Genomic DNA, 5,555 nt, shown 5'->3' on the forward strand with positions numbered 1-5,555 from the left:
ATCCTTTATTGGAAGTGACAGAGCTGAGTTTGAATCCAGGTTATTTGATTCCAATATCATGTTCTTTTACACCATCTTCTGTTACTTCCAAGAAATTCCCCTACCCTACCCGCATCCTTGACCCCATTCTTGCCCCCACATGTGCCTTCCCAGAGAGCTACCTCCTAAAGGTGAAAGTGGAGCTTCTTAACGTTTGTTGAACACACGCTCTGTCAGCCTTCCCAGGAGAAAGCCACAACTCCTGCCTTTAGTGAGTGCAGACTTAGCCAGGACAGGCAACAGGCACCAGCTCAGGGGCACAGCCCAGGGGAGCTGCTCTGAAGGTGCACCCTGGCAGGGCAAGATTCTGGTGGTGAGGAGTTAGGTTATGCTGAGGGCTGAGGCAGTGGTCTAGGAAGGCCTCAGCCTGACAGGGGCTACTTAAGTTTGAGTCTTCAGAGGGTCCTGGACGGATAGGAGGTTTTTCCATTTATACCACTGCTAAGAGCCAGGCCTGAAAGCTAGACTAGCATAGGGGTGGGGATTGAAGCGGAAGAAGTGATGGTTTGCTGGTAAAGAACCAAGCACAGCAATCCTATAAGTGGTGGGGTCCCAACTTCATTGATACGGAAACAGGTTCAGAGGCTAAGCACTAGGCAGACCCAACAATACAGGTGGAAGTGGACTTGAAGCTGCAGTCTGCCTAACTCGAGGGGGAGGGCTTCCCGCCAATCCCATAATCCTGCCCAGGGCCTCTTGCTACTTCTAACTGAACCCGTACATCACTGCCAGGAAAAGCTATGTATTGCAGTTTTACCGCTGGGGAAACTGAGGCTCAAAAAGTTTAACTTGTTTAAGTTCTCACAGCTAATAGAGGACCTGGGATAAATCAGTCTGGGTCTGACTTCATGCAAAGCTCATTTCTTTTTACCTCACTGCCTTCCAAAAGGGAGTTTTCCCAAAGCCAGAGGTGATGCCTGTCCACCAGTGTATGTGTGTCTCTCGGAGGGAGGAGCTCTGGTTTTCTGCCATTACAGGTAAATTTTGGTCCTTAGCAGTGCCTCTGAAGGGCTGTAGCAGGGGCATGGTTAAACCCGGTCACTTTGTGCTGATTCAGGCACAGCTGAATGCAACTTTGGGCTAATCAAAGGAAAAAAGTAAACAAGATCATTAAGATGCATGTTTAATTCTCAAGGCTTTGACATGTTCCAGTGTGTGAAGGGCTGCTATTTATAGATGTGCCCTTACCAGCTGGATAAAGCAGTCCTGTGAAAGCCACATAAGCATCAGTTAGCATTCATGTAAGGCTTGACTGCATCTTCACTCCCTAGAATCATAACTATCTTGAAGGCTTCAAGCTAAAAGCAGCCTTTGAAATCATCTAAGACAGCTCCTGCATTTTGCTCTTGAGAACACAGACCCAGAGAGGGAAGTGACTTGCTCAAAGTCAGTATCTAGAGGAAGACTTGGGGAAGAGGGGGGAGTGGGGAGTGTCGTCTACTTGGCAGGAATCGTTGTCTTGCCTGACCTAAGCAGGAACCTGATGCTGTGGTCCTGTTACCGCCCCATTTCACGGGGGAGAGGCGGGCACGGTGCAGCTACGTCCTGCGTGCGCACAGTCAGGGCTCTCCAAGGCAGTGGCACACACTCGGCCAAAAAGAGAGGATGGAAATACTGACTGTCCGCCTGTGATGAGCGTGTGCCCCTCTGTGAGTGTGAGGCGGCAGATCCGGACCTGAGACCGTAACTGGTAGCTGCTGCCCTGTACCGTCCACGTGAGCACCTGCGTCAGCGCCGAGACCGACTCTGGTGGCTAAAGATGCACATGTTCTGCGCAACAGGGCCTGTGGATACAAGTCAGCTACCTCAGGGGCAGACTAGAACCAAGAAAAACTGGCCATGTTTGCCTTAGTGAGACTTGGCGTCTTTATCCCCAATATGGTACCTTCCGAAAGGATTTTCAAGAGTGATTTTGAACTTACCTCCCTATGTGTCTCCTTCCATGTATGACGTGTAACTAATCAGCATGTGCAGAGCGCAGACCTGGGGTGACTGCAGCAGTGCCCTTAAGTAACGGTGACCCAGCAGTATAGACTAGGACAGCTACCGTTTATTACTTGTTACTTAATAGTACTTCTCCCAGCGCCGTGGAGATGGTATTTACTCTTTAAAACGGCCATGTGGTAGATCGTATTCTCAACCTCATGTTGTAAATGAATCTGAGCCAGAAAGCGGTAAAGTCACTTGCCCAGGGTCATCCAGCTCGTTAGTAGTAGAAATGATGGTGGTGATAATAATAGCAGCAGCAGGGACAGCAGAGCTGGGATTTCATACCTAGGCCACCCAGCCACCCTCTTCACCACAATGTGCTGTCAGTTCCTCGCTGTGCCCGCTGCTGTGGGGCAGAGCACGGGGGCCTTAGAACAAAGCACTGAGGCTGCAGTGAGCACCGGAGGCCACCAGAGGGCACAGGGCTGCCAGCTGTGTGCCTTCCCCGTTGCCGAAGGTCGCTTTGCCCACTGGGGGTTGTGCTCCCTTTCTCCACAACCCCCAGGGCTGGGGGCTCCCAAAGACAGGCAGGGAGCCCAGTGGCCAGCCCCCAGAATCTTCTCCCATGTCAGAGGTTGCTAGAGGGAGCCAAGGAGTCCCTATAGTTCTCATCAATGAACATACTGGTGGGGCCCACTGCGGAGCTGCCCCTGAGCCTGCTGCTCGCCCCCGTAGGCTCCCAGGGCAGAGCGGGAAAGGTCACCCCACCTCCAGCCCCTAACTCTTTGAGTGTCCTGAGGCTCTGCCTTTCTGGGAGCTGCCGATGCTGGGGGCTGGCATCGTTTCGGCAGGTGTGGAGAGGGCTGTGGCCTGGCCAGCGGCGTACCTTGCCCTCCCAGCCTTGCCTCAGCCTAAGCAGGCTTTGGTGTCCCCACACACTCACACTCTCCTGTGGCCATCACAAGCATTGTGATCACTGCGGCCACTTGCCAGGCCCCCTAGCCAGTACCGGAGCCATTATCTGAATTAACACCCCCAGCTGCTCTGGGGGCTGAGTCGTTGTCTCCCTTTTACTGCCGGATGGTGCTGTTGACAGACGTGAAGCCATCTGCCCAAGGTCACAGCCAGTGAGAGAGGCCGGTGACAGATCAGGAAGCCAGCTGTGCCTCCCTACAGCCTGCTCTTCCCACCGAGGTACGCTGTCTCTTCCACAAAACTCTCCTGTGCCCTTGACCTCCCTCAAGGCTAGTCACCACACCCATCCCGCCCCACCCCACAGGATCCCACCCCAGCGCAGGATCTGAGCTGACGTCACGGAGGGTGAAGATGCCCCTCTCTCAATGCAGGCCCCAAAAGGTCAGGGAGGCAACTTCCTGTCCTGGACAATGGCAATAAAGACGTCTGAGGACACTTCCCACCCTTCCCCTGCCTGCTGACGTTCACAGGCCGAGGCCGCCCTGGGAACAGCCCTCTGGTCCCGTGTGAGTGTAAGCACACAAAACTGTGACTCCGGGGTACCTGTAACCCGTACCTGGGTGACTAAGGGTGACCACGGATGGCCATGTGACTGATGGTGCCCACGGGGCCTTATGTATGTGTGTGAGACTATCCGGGAGCGAGCCCTTGGTGTGTGTGCTTGTGTGCTGTGTATCTGTGTGCTCCTCCGCGGCAGCTAGAGAAAGCATGCTGGGGGGGCAGGCGGGGGAGATAACTCCTTGCTCCAATTCTGCCTCCCTCCTCCCTTCTGAGCCTTCTTAGTCACTTGAGTCTCCCCAGGGGCCCACGTCCTGGGGGGGACACTTGCCTGGGAGAGAGCTGGGTTCCCAGGCCCTGTCAGCGTTGGGGACTGTGGGTGCGATACACATGAATCTTACCCTTTTCTCATCTCGACCGCGGCCTTGCCCCCGTGGCGGCAGCTCCCTACTGATGAGAGCTGGATCCCAGATCTAGCTCTGCCTGCTCCTGCCCCCAGGCAGCCCCCACCCTGCCCCACCCAGAGCTGCCAGGCCAGAAACCGGTCCCTCCCGAGCTGCTGGCCTGTGGCCGAGCATATTCCCTGTAGGCCCCAGAGGGCAGAAAAACGCAGCAGTCAATGGAAAGAACACAGACTCTGCTGTCAGAAGAAGCTGGAATTCCATCTGGGCAAGACGCTGTCCTCTCTGAGCCTCGGTTTCCTTATCTGTAAAATGGAGATGGAGTGCCTTACGTCGAAGTGTTGAGATCGTCCCCGAGGAGTCAGATGGAAGGCAGCCGGCACGGGCCCCGGCACATCACGGTCCCCAAGCCTGCCCTGCCCGCTCTGCCTGCCCCCCCCTCCACAGGCAGGCTCCCGCCGCCCGCACACTGTCCTCGCCCCCCAGAGCCCTGGCGGGGGTGAGCGCACCCCTGTGCGGCCGGACAGCTGCTGCAGCCACACCCAGGCAGCCCGCTCCCGCCCCTTGTGCCACGGCAGTCTTCGGGGAGCAACGCGCTTCTCGGGGTCCTACCTGCCCTGGCAGGCTTCCCACTGTCCCGAGGTCAAGGGCAGCGTGCCTTAGCCCGGGATTTAAATTCTCCTTCCCTGGCTATCGCCCACAGCACCTCTTGACACATTCTCGGCGGCAGCAAGCCCCCCACTCCCCGTTTGTTCTTCCCGCTTCCATGCCTTCGCCCCACAGCCCCCGTCTCTGTGGGTCCAAATCTGCCCGTTGGTCAAGGCCCAGTTCTAACACCACGTCGTCTGGCAAGCATTCTCAGACCTGGCCCCACGGGACCTCTCTGATGGCTCTCAGTCGGCTCCCTCGAGCCTGTGGCCTCCAGGCCATGGGGCCAGGGCTCCAGCCGTGTCTCTTCCCTTCCTGACAGTCTCCGGGGGGGGAGGGGGTCTCCGTGGCCGACGCCCAGAGCAGACCGAGGGCTGGGGGGAACAGGAGGCAGCTGCTGGTGGACGGAGTGCCACCACGGCCTCATCTTGGCCAGGCCACAGGGATGTGACAGGAAAAGCCAACTGCCCCCTGGAGCCTGGAGGAAGGAGCCTGCCTCCCAGGACCTAGGGGAGGGGAGGGCACCCTCTAGCCCAGCCTGGACTTGGGTCAAGCCAATAGCCTTCAAATTCCAACTCAGCAATCATTTTCTGTGTAACATGGGGCACTCTCTTCTGAGAGCCTCTGTTTCCTCCTCTGAAAATGGGCATCATGGACCCGCTTCACGGAGTCTGACGCAGCAGCTGCTCCTTTCTTCTTCCCCTTCCTTAAAGATGGGAGTCTGGGGCCTGGAAGATACTGCAGGACGTATGCACCGAGTAGCTGTTTAAGGCTTTCCTTGGAATTTGTGAGAACTGGCTTCTGTTCTGGAATTTTCAGCTTTGAGACTGCAGCTGCTGCCAAGTGCACCTGGCTGTGAATGCAAAAAGTTGTGCCTTCCCCTAGGCCTAGGTAGCCACACGGCTTGCGTCCACACTGATCCTCTCTCTTGGCTGGGTGCCCTGGGCAGTGCACTACCAATACAACTGTACCTGGCTCCTGTGTATTATGCGCCCTTGGGAAAGTCATGGTCTCTCAAGCTCTCTGGGCTTCTTTTTTTTTTTTTTTTTTTTTTTTTTTTTTTTT

Source organism: Phoca vitulina, unplaced genomic scaffold (assembly GCF_004348235.1).
Source record: "Phoca vitulina isolate PV1807 unplaced genomic scaffold, GSC_HSeal_1.0 scaffold2, whole genome shotgun sequence".
Lineage (NCBI taxonomy): Eukaryota > Metazoa > Chordata > Mammalia > Carnivora > Phocidae > Phoca > Phoca vitulina.